Source organism: Phyllobates terribilis, unplaced genomic scaffold (assembly GCF_046119375.1).
Source record: "Phyllobates terribilis strain yellow unplaced genomic scaffold, ASM4611937v1 Scaffold_11__3_contigs__length_659146591, whole genome shotgun sequence".
In the NCBI taxonomy this organism is placed as follows: Eukaryota; Metazoa; Chordata; class Amphibia; order Anura; family Dendrobatidae; genus Phyllobates; species Phyllobates terribilis.
Genome location: NW_027362771.1, coordinates 574,345,275 through 574,361,012, shown reverse-complemented (window position 1 = coordinate 574,361,012; position 15,738 = coordinate 574,345,275). Strand labels below are relative to the sequence as shown.

Genomic DNA, 15,738 nt, shown 5'->3' with positions numbered 1-15,738 from the left:
CGGCCACCGTCTTTGTACTCCTGATAATACTGTGCGGTCGCCATCTTTGTACTCTTGTGGTAGCTCTGGTGCCGCCATCTTTGCACTCTTGTGGTAGCTCTGGTGCCGCCATCTTTGTACTCTTGTGGTGGCTCTGATGCCGCCATCTTTGTACTCCTGATAATACTGTGCGGCCGCCATCATTGTACTCTTGTGGTGGCTCTGATGCTGCCATCTTTGTACTCCTGATAATACTGTGCGGCCGCTATCTTTGTACTCTTGTGGTGTGTCTGGTGCCGCCATCTTTGTACTCCTGATAATACTGTGCGGCCGCCATCTTTGTACTCTTGTGGTGGCTCTGATGCTGCCATCTTTGTACTCCTGATAATACTGTGCGGCCGCCATCTTTGTACTCCTGATAATACTGTGCGGCCGCCATCTTTGTACTCTTGTGGTAGCTCTGGTGCCGTCATCTTTGCACTCTTGTGGTAGCTCTGGTGCCGCCATCTTTGTACTCCTGATAATACTGTGCGGCCGCCATCTTTGCACTCTTGTGGTAGCTGTGGTGCCGCCATCTTTGTACTCCTGATAATACTGTGCGGCCGCCATCTTTGCACTCTTGTGGTAGCTCTGGTGCCGCCATCTTTGCACTCTTGTGGTAGCTCTGGTGCCGCCATCTTTGTACTCTTGTGGTAGCTCTGGTGCCGCCATCTTTGTACTCTTGTGGTGGCTCTGATGCCGCCATCTTTGTACTCCTGATAATACTGTGCGGCCGCTATCTTTGTACTCTTGTGGTGTGTCTGGTGCCGCCATCTTTGTACTCCTGATAATACTGTGCGGCCGCCATCTTTGCACTCTTGTGGTAGCTCTGGTGCCGCCATCTTTGCACTCTTGTGGTAGCTCTGGTGCCGCCATCTTTGTACTCTTGTGGTAGCTCTGGTGCCGCAATGTTTGTACTCCTGATATTACTGTGCGGCCGCCATCTTTGCACTCTTGTGGAGTGTCTGGTGCCGCCATCTTTGTACTCCTGATAATACTGTGCGGCCGCTATCTTTGTACTCTTGTGGTGTGTCTGGTGCCGCCATCTTTGCACTCCTGATAATACTGTGCGGCCGCTATCTTTGTACTCTTGGGGTGTGTCTGGTGCCGCCATCTTTGTAATCCTGATAATACTGTGCGGCCGCTATCTTTGTACTCTTGTGGTGTGTCTGGTGCCGCCATCTTTGTACTTCTGATAATACTGTGCGGCCGCCATCTTTGTACTCTTGTGGTGTGTCTGGTGCCGCCATCTTTGTACTCCTGATAATACTGTGCGGCCGTCATCTTTGTACTCTTGTGGTAGCTCTGGTGCCGCAATCTTTGTACTCCGGATAATACAGTGCGGCCGCCATCTTTGTACTCTTGTGGTAGCTCTGGTGCCGCCATCTTTGTTCTCCTGATAATACTGTGCGGCCGCCATCTTTGCACTCTTGTGATAGCTCTGGTGCCGCCATCTTTGCACTCTTGTGGTAGCTCTGGTGCCGCAATGTTTGTACTCCTGATAATACTGTGCTGCCGCCATCTTTGTACTCTTGTGGTGTGTCTGGTGCCGCCATCTTTGTACTCCTGATAATACTGTGCGGCCGCTATCTTTGTACTCTTGTGGTGGCTCTGGTGCCGCCATCTTTGTACTCCTGATGATACTGTGCGGCCGCTATCTTTGTACTCTTGTGGTGTGTCTGGTGCCGCCATCTTTGTACTCCTGATAATACTGTGCGGCCGCCATCTTTGTACTCTTGTGGTGTGTCTGGTGCCGCCATCTTTGTACTCCTGATAATACTGTGCGGCCGTCATCTTTGTACTCTTGTGGTAGCTCTGGTGCCGCAATCTTTGTACTCCGGATAATACAGTGCGGCCGCCATCTTTGTACTCTTGTGGTAGCTCTGGTGCCGCCATCTTTGTACTCCTGATAATACTGTGCGGCCGCCATCTTTGCACTCTTGTGATAGCTCTGGTGCCGCCATCTTTGCACTCTTGTGGTAGCTCTGGTGCCGCAATGTTTGTACTCCTGATAATACTGTGCTGCCGCCATCTTTGTACTCTTGTGGTGTGTCTGGTGCCGCCATCTTTGTACTCCTGATAATACTGTGCTGCTGCCATCTTTGTACTCTTGTGGTGGCTCTGGTGCCGCCATGTTTGTACTCCTGATAATACTGTGTGGCCTCCATCTTTGTACTCTTGTGTCTGATGCCGCCATATTCGTGCTCATGATTCTGTGTTGTCGCCATATTTGTGCTCCTAGCGATCCCATTCTCAAGTTGTGATTATCACCACACATGTTGTTATTCCTCTGGGAGACCATACAGATTCGATCACTGCCACCAGATGTCAGGGGATGCAACTCAGCTGCCTCTTATGGTCAGGACAATTACACAATAGACTGACGAGTGATGGACGAGGCCACAGCTGCTTCTACTACAAGGCCGGTTATTGAGGAACTCACAGTGAGTGTACGGTATATGCACCTCCAATTCCAACGCATGGAATATATGTATATATACATATATATATATATATATATATATATATATACCCCCCGTATGGTCACTGCCAGCTCCACAATAACAAAAGGGAACCACTGCTCACTGCCACCACCTCTGATTGGACACCCTTTACAGATAGCGTATGGCTTCAGGGTTGCGGTTTACAGAGCCAGAGGAACAGCGATATTAAATTTTATATAGTTAATAAAATATATAAATCCAGAAAGGTAGGCAGTGTTTATAAAAATATACAAAGATGATACAAAAGGGGAACAAAACAATATGGTATATATTCAATTACATAAAATAAAAGGGATAATAAGAGAAAAGTACTAAACCTAATCATGGAAATGAATCAGAGCTTAGTGGAAGAAAGTATTCCTTAGAGCAATAGACAGAATGACAGAGTACTGTGTCTTCTAGAACTGACAAATACTAAAAACCCAACCTTTGCTTTTTATTAGATCAAGGTTACCCGCACATGCCTCCCCTCAGTGAGCTTATATGGGGGCCTGTCATGGGATGTGCTAGGTCTTTTAGAAGTTTACGAGATTTCCAACTTTCAGCATATCTTTGCCCCTGGAGGTCCCAGGTGGGAGATATTATTGTGTTTTCTATCACGATTTTACCTTTCTATAGAGATGAAACATGGCACAGATAGCATCATCCATCGGAATGATATTAAGTTGGAGGGGTTCGGATGGCCTTACCATGATGTGAGTGAATGCATTATGGTTGTCCTTTCGCTACAGCGCTGAAAATATTTCTCCCATAAATATCGGATTGATGCAACCCCAATATTCATCACTGACCACTGGCTCCTGAGTGTCTGAGATAATTCCATGAACAGAGGAAGCCCCTATACTTCTCTGCCTCTGAGCATAAGAATCCTAAGTTTGTTGGCTGGTTCCCATCAGATCCCTAAGGCCACGATCCCACTATCAGTATTTAGTCAGTATTTGGTCAGTATTTTTTCTCAGGAGTAGGAGCCAAAACCAGGTGAGGAACAATCAGAGAAAAGGTATAATAGAAATAAGTGCATAAATTCTGCATTTATCACCCACTCCTGGTTTTGTCTCCCACTCCTGAGAAAAAATACTGACCGAATACTGACCAAATACTGATAGTGGGGACGTGGCCTTAATGTAATTACCTGCTCACAGCAGGAAGTCCCTACTTCAATGTTCAGCTCTTTCTCACTTCCCCAGTTATAATTAATCCCATATGTTCAATGTGAGGGTGATATGTCCCATGTCTGGAGATATCTTTATGGATTTTACAATTTCTCTCTAAGACATCTGTTGCATTATCTCCCTCCACTACCTAGAAATAAAACTACTATTTTTCTGGGCCCATAAACCTTAGATCTATGGAAATACGCAATTATTTTACACCAAATAGTGTAAAATGTAAAGAAACAGTAACCAAAAAATAATAAAATAGAATTTTTGGTTCCTGCATATAAAAAGCGACTGTAACATCATACGTACCCTAAAAAGGTACCGTTAAAAGCTCCTACAGCTCGGCACAAATAATAACGAAATGTGGCCCCACACAGCAACATCGCTGGAAAAATGTTCTCCATCCTCCCTGCTACCAATTCTTCTTAAGGGAGGGGTTTATTAGCATATCCACTCCCAGAATCCCTTGTTCCCACAGCCCCCTAATGACTTTGTCTCTCCTCAGTGTAGACAGAGCCCCAGATCCGGAGGCCGCAGCTCCTCACAGATGGCCTCCAGCTTTGCGCAGTGGCAGTATCATAGCCCATGAGGTTTATCTGAGGCGTGATTATTGCTAGTTGAAAACTTTTCCCAATACCCCGCCATGAGGGCTCGTAATACAGTCAGCATGGCAATTTTTGACAGTCTCCCAGGAGACTGAATAGGTGGTTGAGATAGATCTGAATCGTCCATGTGCTGTAGGATCAATATTCTAGAAATTATAACATTTCAGGTATATTTCTATGCCAATGAGAACTTGTTCCATGCAGGAAGAATTATATATATATATATATATATATATATATATATCTGTGAGTATAAAGATCAAACACCCACTTTTCCAAAAATAAATAAGAAATTAACACATTTGTTATCGCTGGGTACATATATAAAATACTATTTATTATATGCAGCGTGCACTAAAACAGAAGAAAGTGTAAATGGCAAATTATCTGGGATTTTTTTTGGTCACCTCCCAAAATATGATGGGATAATTAGAGATCAGAAAGTCATATAGACCCCAAAATAGTACTGATAGTATATGTGCATGTATATACATGTCAGAAAATGTAAAACAATACATGAAAAAATTGTATATATACTGTACATATGTGTGTGTATATATATATATATATATATATATATATATATTTATATTTATTTATATGAATATATAATTAGAAAAATACAGGTGCAGCACTAGCAAAGTTATTACAAAAACAGTTGGGTGCTAAATACGCCTTACAGGCAAAACCAAACCTCAAGACGTCCAGCAAAGACAAAGGCAGCGCTTCATAGTCCAATATAGGGGGATTTATTGACCCATCACGTCAGGGCAACGTTTCGTTCAAAATGTGAAACTTTTTCCAGCTTGAAAAAGTTCACCCTATATTGAACAATGGAGTGCTGCTGCCTTTGTCTTTTTTGGATATATATGTATATATAAATATATTTTTATTTTTTTTTAAATATTATAAATATTAGATATGAACATTTTTTGAAAAATCTAAAAAATGTTAAAGATTATATATATATATGTATGCACATAATTTTTATTTTTTCTTTAAATATTCTAATATATATTTAAATATATGTATATAAAATGATATATATATATAATATGTATTTAAATATAGATATGATATATATATCTATTTTTTTCTTCTTAAACTGAGAAAATACGATTTATTTAAATATATTTATTCAATATATATATAATTTTAATTTTTTTCTTTAAATGTCTTTGATTTTTTTTCAGTCCCTTCGGGGTTTAACCCTGCGATTGCCTGATATAAGAGACCCGCAGCCGCTCCGTACATCATGGATCGCACCCAGACTGTGGACCGCAGATTTGTGAAACCGGTCTTAGATAAACCTTTCCTCTGGACGGAGCTCCGCCGTTATGGACGGGTCGTGTCTGGAATTACTGCTCAGCTTTATTTTAGTAAATGGAGCTCAGTTGCAATACCACACACAACCTGTGAACCGGAGTGGTGCTGTTTTTGGAAGAAAGCAGCCATGATTTCTAATACAGTACATGTTTGTAAAGCACTTTGGTTTTTTTTGGACAATGAATAGTATTTATTAGGTGAAGTTTTCTGTACTTGTATGTACAAACATAGCGTTGACAGGGGCCTTCACTAGACCCCCGGCTGTCATGGTAACCCATCGGCACCATGCAATCACATTGCAGGAGTGGGTGGGAATTTGGGGGGTCGAGATGGGTGCAGACAAATCACGACCATTTACATGCCGCTGTCAGACATTGTCAGAGGGTTGAACAGCAGCGATCAGAGCTTGCACCGGTGGTTGTCTTTGTTTCCCATAGCAACCAATCACGGTCCGGATTTCATTTCTTACACAGCTCTGGTAAAATGAAAGCTGCTCTGTGATTGGTTGCTATGGACACCAAAGACTTTCATAGCAACTGTTTCTTTCTGGGGTCACACAGACTTTTCTACAGAAAAAATAAATAAATTAAGAAAAACACTAAAAGTGTGTGATAAAAAAACAAAACCGCAAGTGATGGGGGAAGGGGAATCACAGACCCAACCTAAGTTAGAGGACAGACCCCACAGGGAGAGAGGCGTGGTCTCTTTCGATGTACATGGAGCCTTTCAGCTGACTATGATCCGGTCTAATCACCTTAAAGGGGTTGTCCAGGACAGAAATCTTCAACGTGTTTCCGAGGATAAACGTCTCTATGTCACCAGACTTCCTAATATCCAGCGCTGCCTTCCTGTCGCTTCCTCTGGTCTTTGTTGACAAGTTGCTGGCGAGACATCACAACTACAGAACGTGACCACTGCAGCCAATCACCAGACTGATGCCGACCTCAGTGATTGGCTGTAGTGGTCACAATTTGTGGCATCACTGCTGCAGCCTCTTGACAGGACGGGAAGCAATGACAGACAGGCAGCTCGGAAGTATCGGGGGGTGAGGAAAACACAGTTTATTATTATTTTCACTGGGCGAGCCTACGGAGATAGAAAACTTAATAATAGAAAAACCCTTTAAAAAGTTGAAAAAATACTCGCCTCCATACTTCATAAACAGCCAGTCACTGAACATCCTATTAGGCCGTACAGATGTGGGATCACTGCAGCCAGTCTATGATCACATTGGTCACTGCTATGGCTAGTGATTGGCTGCAGCGGTTACATTGTAAAATGGTTAAACAAAACTGTCTACACACCTTCTTATAAGAGACAGACTAAATATTATGCATTTTCTTTATGTTGCTGCCATGTTGGCGTTCCATTATGTTGGTCTTGTTGCACATAGTACAGGCTCTTTTTGCACATAGTACAGGCTCTTGTTGCTCTCATGTTATGTGTATGGTCCGAGCGGAAGTGACGGGGAACTGTGCAGAGATGGCGCTCGGCCTTGTGGCTCCAAATGGTATTACTGTGTGACTGCGTAGGTGACCCCTTGAACATCGGATGTTTCCTGCTACTCAGGATCAGTCATAGGGGGCACACAAAGCAGGCGGGAGCTGTGCACATCAGTAGTTATGGTGTGCAGCCTTAGGTCACTTACAGAGGGAACATAACCTCTGTGACTGACCCTGGCAGGTCCAAGGAGGCATTCATCCTATGGGCTTCAGTGAGCGTGCATGTAATATATGGTATCATTATAGATCCCTTCATACTTCCCATGTGCAAGAAATAATGTATTTATATAATACAAGGTGTTAAGCCCCCGTCTCACATAGCGATATCGCTAGCGATATCGCTGCTGAGTCACGGTTTTGGTGACTCACCAGCGACCTCACCAGCGATGTCGCTGTGTGTGACACTTTGCAACGATCAGGCCCCTGCTGTGAGGTCGCTGATCGTTGCAAAGTGTCCTGGACCATTTTTTGGTCGTTGGCCTCCCGCTGGCCAGCACACATCGCTGTGTGTGACCAGCGGGACCAACGATCTGGCTGGTAACTATGGTAAACATCGGGTTACTAGGGGCACGCGCGCACTTAGTAACCCGCTGTTTACCATGGATACCACTCTGCTACGGTGCACGGAGGCTCCCGCGCACCGTAGCATAGTGGTATCCATGGTAAACAGCGGGTTACTAGGGGCACACGCGCACTTAGTAACCCGATGTTTACCATAGTTACCAGCCTGCCCCTGCTTGCAGCAGGCTGGTAACGGGAGCAGGACACCGTGGAACGATTCTTTCCACGATATCGCTGCTCCCCTGATCGCTGGTGAGCCTGCCTGTTTGACAGCTCACCAGCGATGTATTAGAGACGCAGCAACGATCCCTGACAGGTCGTATCGTTGTCGGGATCGCTGCTACATCGCTTAGTGTGACGGGGCCCTTAGTTGTTGTTAGTTCCACACTGAAATCTTACCACTCCTATGTTTTCCACAGAGCCTGGATAGCTCAGTCAGTAGAGCATCAGACTTTTAATCTGAGGGTCCTGGGTTCAAGTCCCTGTTTGGGCAGAATTGTTATTTAATAAAATTTCATGACATTTTTTTTCAAACAACTGCATGATATGTATGTAAGGTCACCTGCACAGTTTCCCATATTGTGGCATCCATAGGCCACAGATTACACCGTCCCTTTTTGGATCACCTTGGGGAAGACCCGGCTTTATACAGATTTCGGGTAAGTATAAATAACCCGAGGCTGATTCGTTAATTAGTCAGAAGTCACATTGGTCAGTTTTTGTCAAGGATTAGAAAAAAATGTCTGTTCCACACTAGTCCAGAGTTGTGTCCGGAGCCGCCAGCCTGATTTTTATTTTTTTTCTGAACAACTTTTCGAAAGTCACAAACAGAGAACATGGTTTATGGACACATTGAAAACCCATAAAGAACTGTCTAGAAATTTCTGGATGGTGCAAAAACCCGATTAAGTCTGGTATTACTGCTCAGCTCTATTGAAGAGAATAGGGCCTAGCTGCAATACCACAAACAACCTGTTCACAGGGGTGGCGCTGTTTTTTGTAACTCCGAAAAATTGCTATAAACTAGTAGTTGCATTTTTGAGACTGAATCATGTGGTTATAATAGATGTGCTTTCCTATTTTGTGGAGGTGGGAGATCTGACTTGTCTGCAGGCTGACGATGAAAGAAGTGGCCAATCTATTTTTTTTTCTCTCTGTTTTCTAAAAGCCACAACATTTTTATTTCTCCATCCGCGTTGCTGTATGAGAGCTCATCTCTTGCGGGACGAGATTTAGTGTTGTATGATAGCATTCATTTTGCCATAAAATATACTGAATAGTGGGAAAAATTCCAAGTAATGAAAAAGTTTTGATTCCGCCATTGTTATTTGAGTTTTGATTTTTTGGCGTTCAAGTTGCTGTAAAAATGACCTGATAACTTTCTTCTACTTGTCAGTGCGATCATCGTGATGTCACATTTTATATAGTTGTTTTACTGTAAAAAAAAAATCAAACTGCTTTAAATAAAAATATCTTGTTTCAGCCATCATATTCTGAGAGCCATAACTTTTATTTTTTGGGTTGTTAGAGTTGTGCGAGGTCTTGTTTTTTTCGGGGCGAGGTGTAGTCTATATTGTACCATTTTGGGGTCCATATGACTTTCGTATCTGTTTTAATTCCACTTTATTTTGGGAGGTGACATGACCCCTCCCCCAACCTCCCCTGCAATTCTGCCATTTAGATTTTTTTTTCTTCGGTTTCGGCTTGTAGCATTTGGGATAAAAATATTTTATTAGTTCAGATATTTAGAAACCCAGCAATACCCAATGTGCTAATTTTTTTACATATTGGTAAAAGGGGAGTGATTTTATTTTTATCAGTCCCCTTTGGGGACTTGGACCTGCGATTGCTTAATACTCACCTCTATATAGGCAACCTCTGTACATCCTATTCTGGACGCACAGATGGGCATGATCTTATTTTTATCAGTCCCCTTAGGGGACTTAAACCTGCAATTGCTTAATATTCGCCTCCATAAATAGGAAACAGCCCATCTCTGTACATCCTATTTTGGCCGTACAGAAGTGTGATCACTACTGTCAGTCTCCAGTCACATTGGTTACTGCTGTGGCTAGTGATTGGCTGCAGTGGTTACATTGTAAAAGGGCTTAAAAAACCTGTCTATGCACCTTCTTATAAGAGACCGTGGTTGCATTCACTCTTTGGAAGTGCTAGAGGCTAATGGAAGCGAGTTAGGTCCAGCCTGAAATAGTCCTAAATCTTTAGTTCAGGGTTCGAGTACCTTTTCAGGCTGAAACTTTTAATAAAATTGAATAAAAAATGTTGAAATGACTCCATGATATATAGGTGATATAATATAATATACAGCACAACAGGCCTAATATTATGGGAGGAGGCTCAGCATGGAGGACTAGCGGTGATCTCCTCTGATGGTGCCACAGCTAGGTCACCTGTACAGTTCCTTACATTGTGGCCTCTATAGGGCCACAGATTACAACATCCCTTTTCGACCACCTGATGGACCTGGTATTACACAGGATGCGGGTGTCTATAAATGATCGGAGAGGCCGAGCCCAGAGATAGTATTCTCTCACTATCTGGCATTATTATGAGATCATGGTAAGTTGGTATTTAGTCACTACTTTGTGTTATTCTGCGCTCATGGTATAACGGTATTATATCAGTGCATGAACCCCCTCCCCTCCCCCAGCCTGGGGAGCTTTTCTTTCTGCCATTACAGACTTAGGGGAGGGGTGTTATTAGCATATCCACTCCCAGAATCCTTTGCTCCCACAGCCCCCTAATGACTTTGTCTCTCCTCAGTGTAGACAGAGCCCCAGATCCGGAGGCCGCAGCTCCTCACAGATGGCCTCCAGCTTTGCGCAGTGGCAGTATCATAGCCTATGAGGTTTATCCGAGGCGTGATTATTGCTAGTTGAAAACTTTTCCCAATACCCCGCCATGATGACTTGAAATACAGTCAGCATGGCAATTTTTGACAGTCTCCCAGGAGACTGAATAGGTGGTAAAGAGCAGACTAATTATGGGTGGTGTGCAAATAGCAATCTGTGAGCTTTGTGGTTGGAGTTTGTCATGATAGTGCTTTCAGTTGTGCAATGTGGTGGCCATCTTTGTACTCGTGTGGTGGCTCTGATGCTGCCGTCTTTGTACAACTTATAATAATGTGCGGCCACCGTCTTTGTACTCCTGATAATACTGTGCGGTCGCCATCTTTGTACTCTTGTGGTAGCTCTGGTGCCGCCATCTTTGTACTCTTGTGGTAGCTCTGGTGCCGCAATGTTTGTACTCCTGATAATACTGTGCTGCCGCCATCTTTGTACTCTTGTGGCGGCTCTGGTGCCGCCATGTTTGTACTCCTGATATTACTGTGCGGCCGCCATCTTTGCACTCTTGTGGAGTGTCTGGTGCCGCCATCTTTGTACTCCTGATAATACTGTGCGGCCGCTATCTTTGTACTCTTGTGGTGTGTCTGGTGCCGCCATCTTTGTACTCCTGATAATACTGTGCGGCCGCTATCTTTGTACTCTTGGGGTGTGTTTGGTGCCGCCATCTTTGTACTCCTGATAATACTGTGCGGCCGCTATCTTTGTACTCTTGTGGTGTGTCTGGTGCCGCCATCTTTGTACTCCTGATAATACTGTGCGGCCGCTATCTTTGTACTCTTGTGGTAGCTCTGGTGCCGCAATCTTTGTACTCCGGATAATACAGTGCGGCCGCCATCTTTGTACTCTTGTGGTGTGTCTGGTGCCGCCATCTTTGTACTCCTGATAATACTGTGCGGCCGCCATCTTTGCACTCTTGTGATAGCTCTGGTGCCGCCATCTTTGCACTCTTGTGGTAGCTCTGGTGCCGCAATGTTTGTACTCCTGATAATACTGTGCTGCCGCCATCTTTGTACTCTTGTGGTGTGTCTGGTGCCGCCATCTTTGTACTCCTGATAATACTGTGCAGCTGCCATCTTTGTACTCTTGTGGTGGCTCTGGTGCCGCCATGTTTGTACTCCTGATAATACTGTGTGGCCTCCATCTTTGTACTCTTGTGTCTGATGCCGCCATATTCGTGCTCATGATTCTGTGTTGTCGCCATATTTGTGCTCCTAGCGATCCCATTCTCAAGTTGTGATTATCACCACACATGTTGTTATTCCTCTGGGAGACCATACAGATTCGATCACTGCCACCAGATGTCAGGGGATGCAACTCAGCTGCCTCTTATGGTCAGGACAATTACACAATAGACTGACGAGTGATGGACGAGGCCACAGCTGCTTCTACTACAAGGCCGGTTATTGAGGAACTCACAGTGAGTGTACGGTATATGCACCTCCAATTCCAACGCATGGAATATATGTATATGTATATATACATATATATATATATATACCCCCCGTATGGTCACTGCCAGCTCCACAATAACAAAAGGGAACCACTGCTCGCTGCCACCACCTCTGATTGGACACCCTTTACAGATAGCGTATGGCTTCAGGGTTGCGGTTTACAGAGCCAGAGGAACAGCGATATTAAATTTTATATAGTTAATAAAATATATAAATCCAGAAAGGTAGGCAGTGTTTATAAAAATATACAAAGATGATACAAAAGGGAAACAAAACAATATGGTATATATTCAATTACATAAAATAAAAGGGATAATAAGAGAAAAGTACTAAACCTAATCATGGAAATGAATCAGAGCTTAGTGGAAGAAAGTATTCCTTAGAGCAATAGACAGAATGACAGAGTACTGTGTCTTCCAGAACTGACAAATACTAAAAACCCAAACTTTGCTTTTTATTAGATCAAGGTTACCCGCACATGCCTCCCCTCAGTGAGCTTATATGGGGGCCTGTCATGGGATGTGCTAGGTCTTTTAGAAGTTTACGAGATTTCCAACTTTCAGCATATCTTTGCCCCTGGAGGTCCCAGGTGGGAGATATTATTGTGTTTTCTATCACGATTTTACCTTTCTATAGAGATGAAACATGGCACAGATAGCATCATCCATCGGAATGATATTAAGTTGGAGGGGTTCGGATGGCCTTACCATGATGTGAGTGAATGCATTATGGTTGTCCTTTCGCTACAGCGCTGAAAATATTTCTCCCATAAATATCGGATTGATGCAACCCCAATATTCATCACTGACCACTGGCTCCTGAGTGTCTGAGATAATTCCATGAACAGAGGAAGCCCCTATACTTCTCTGCCTCTGAGCATAAGAATCCTAAGTTTGTTGGCTGGTTCCCATCAGATCCCTAAGGCCACGATCCCACTATCAGTATTTAGTCAGTATTTGGTCAGCATTTTTTCTCAGGAGTAGGAGCCAAAACCAGGTGAGGAACAATCAGAGAAAAGGTATAATAGAAATAAGTGCATAAATTCTGCATTTATCACCCACTCCTGGTTTTGTCTCCCACTCCTGAGAAAAAATACTGACCGAATACTGACCAAATACTGATAGTGGGGACGTGGCCTTAATGTAATTACCTGCTCACAGCAGGAAGTCCCTACTTCAATGTTCAGCTCTTTCTCACTTCCCCAGTTATAATTAATCCCATATGTTCAATGTGAGGGTGATATGTCCCATGTCTGGAGATATCTTTATGGATTTTACAATTTCTCTCTAAGACATCTGTTGCATTATCTCCCTCCACTACCTAGAAATAAAACTACTATTTTTCTGGGCCCATAAACCTTAGATCTATTGAAATACGCAATTATTTAACACCAAATAGTGTAAAATGTAAAGAAACAGTAACAAAAAAATAATAAAATAGAATTTTTGGTTCCTGCATATAAAAAGCGACTGTAACATCATACGTACCCTAAAAAGGTACCGTTAAAAGCTCCTACAGCTCGGCACAAATTATAACGAAATGTGGCCCCACACAGCAACATCGCTGGAAAAATGTTCTCCATCCTCCCTGCTACCAATTCTTCTTAAGGGAGGGGTTTATTAGCATATCCACTCCCAGAATCCTTTGCTCCCACAGCCCCCTAATGACTTTGTCTCTCCTCAGTGTAGACAGAGCCCCAGATCCGGAGGCCGCAGCTCCTCACAGATGACCTCCACCTTTGCGCAGTGGCAGTATCATAGCCCATGAGGTTTATCCGAGGCGTGATTATTGCTAGTTGAAAACTTTTCCCAATACCCCGCCATGAGGGCTCGTAATACAGTCAGCATGGCAATTTTTAACAGTCTTTCAGGAGACTGAGTAGTTGGTTAATATTAAAAGAAGTGTTTATGGGAGATTATTACGTGTATACAGTTGTATTGGAGCCGTATGTTACATGTGTCGGGCTGAGAATTATAAGTGACATTTCACTTCCCTGAGGACAAGAGAATCAGCAAAGAAACGTGCGGGATCAATTACAGGATTACTATCTAGTCAGCTGCTTCCCCGGAGATTTCTCTATATGGAGTCATGTTTTAGTTGTTTTTGTTATTATGTGTTCATGGTATGGCGGTAATAAAGTCATTGTTTGGTGTTTCTATATTTTCATGGTTTGGCGGTATTCAAAAACTGTTTGCTGTTATATTATGTTCATGGTATAGCGATATTCAGTCACTATGTGATACTACTATGTGTCTATGATACAGTGCTATTCATTCACTATTATTAGTTGTTATCATTATTAGTCCCTGATGGTGTCCTGTAATGGGGGCTCCTCAGGGGAGATGAATGTATATAAAGGGAATAGATTATGAAGCATTTGCTCCATGTGCTGCACAGCACTCTTGTCAGAACTCTGTCAGCACTCTATCAGCACTCTTGTCAGCACTCTCAGCACTCTGTCAGCACTCTTGTCAGCATTCTGTCAGCATTCTGTCAGCACTCTGTCAGCACACTTGTCAGCACTCTGTCAGCATTCTGTCAGCACTCTGTCAGCACTCGGTCAGCACTCTTGTCAGCATTCTGTCAGCACTCTGTCAGCACTCTTGTCAGCACTCTTTCAGCACTCTTGTCAGCACTCTGTCAGCACTCTTGTCAGCATTCTGTCAGCACTCTGTCAGCATTCTGTCAGCACTCTTGTCAGCATTCTGTCAGCACTCTGTCAGCACTCTTGTCAGCATTCTGTCAGCACTCTTGTCAGCATTCTGTCAGCACTCTGTCAGCACTCTGTCAGCACTCTTGTCAGCACTCTGTCAGCACTCTGTCAGCACTCTGTCAGCGCTGTCAGCACTCTGTCAGCACTCTGTCAGCACTCTTGTCAGCACTCTGTCAGCACTCTGTCAGCACTCTTGTCAGCACTCTGTCAGCACTATTGTCAGCACTCTGTCAGCACTCTTGTCAGCACTCTGTCAGCACTATTGTCAGCACTCTGTCAGCACTCTGTCAGCACTCTTGTCAGCACTCTGTCAGCACTCTTGTCAGCACTCTGTCAGCACTCTTGTCAGCACTCTGTCAGCACTCTGCTATTGTCAGCACTCTGCCACATAAAGGGGCTGTGATACTGTTACATAATCTATTGCCTTTATATACATTCATCTCCCCTGAGGAGTCTCCCGTTACAGGTTGATGAAATGCGTATGGAGGGTTTGTACAAGGACATTATTAGAGGGATAGGTCGCACTCGGGCACTGTCCTTGTCAGGACGGGGAGATATTGCATTGGGCACGACAGGGAACGTAGCTTTACCTGTCTGACTTTATTTCCCTTTTCTCCCTCCTGTGTGATGTTTTTGCTGATTGAAAACTTCTAATGGTAAGATCCAACTATTTTATAATTGAGGACCGGTTCACTTTGTCACTTTAATATCTGTATATGTCATTGTGAGATATTGGTACCCATATTTTAATCTTGAATATTAAAAGTGAGATTTTATTTACGAAATCTGATCCGGCTTACCCCTACTTAAATTCATTGGATTCTTGTACCCCTAGTGGGCTTTGCTAACCTGATAGCATCCTCCCACCACCACCAATTAATTAACCCTCCGTCAGGGGCATCTGATCTGACAGGCGCAGCTCACTCAGTTTCATTTCTCTATTTTCAGTGGTTTGTCTGGGAAACACCCTCCTCCCAGTACCTTCCTAACTTTAAAGGCTGTGTGAAACCTGAGAAGCCTCTTGTGCTGCA

General features: G+C 43.6%; 4 non-coding genes across 4 annotated transcripts; all 4 read left to right on the top strand.

Annotated features, from left to right (window-relative positions):
• Positions 1-4,238: 4,238 nt before the first annotated feature.
• Positions 4,239-4,378, top strand: LOC141168156 (U4 spliceosomal RNA). Its single transcript, XR_012251906.1, has one exon. It is a non-coding gene; the product is annotated as a U4 spliceosomal RNA (small nuclear RNA).
• Positions 4,379-8,096: 3,718 nt separating this feature from the next.
• Positions 8,097-8,169, top strand: TRNAK-UUU (transfer RNA lysine (anticodon UUU)). Its single transcript has one exon. It is a non-coding gene; the product is annotated as a tRNA-Lys (tRNA).
• A 2,342-nt stretch (positions 8,170-10,511) lies between these two features.
• On the top strand, positions 10,512-10,651 carry LOC141168123 (U4 spliceosomal RNA). Its single transcript, XR_012251874.1, has one exon. It is a non-coding gene; the product is annotated as a U4 spliceosomal RNA (small nuclear RNA).
• A 3,077-nt stretch (positions 10,652-13,728) lies between these two features.
• LOC141168274 (U4 spliceosomal RNA) lies at positions 13,729-13,868 on the top strand. The gene has a single exon (XR_012252016.1). It is a non-coding gene; the product is annotated as a U4 spliceosomal RNA (small nuclear RNA).
• Positions 13,869-15,738: the final 1,870 nt, after the last annotated feature.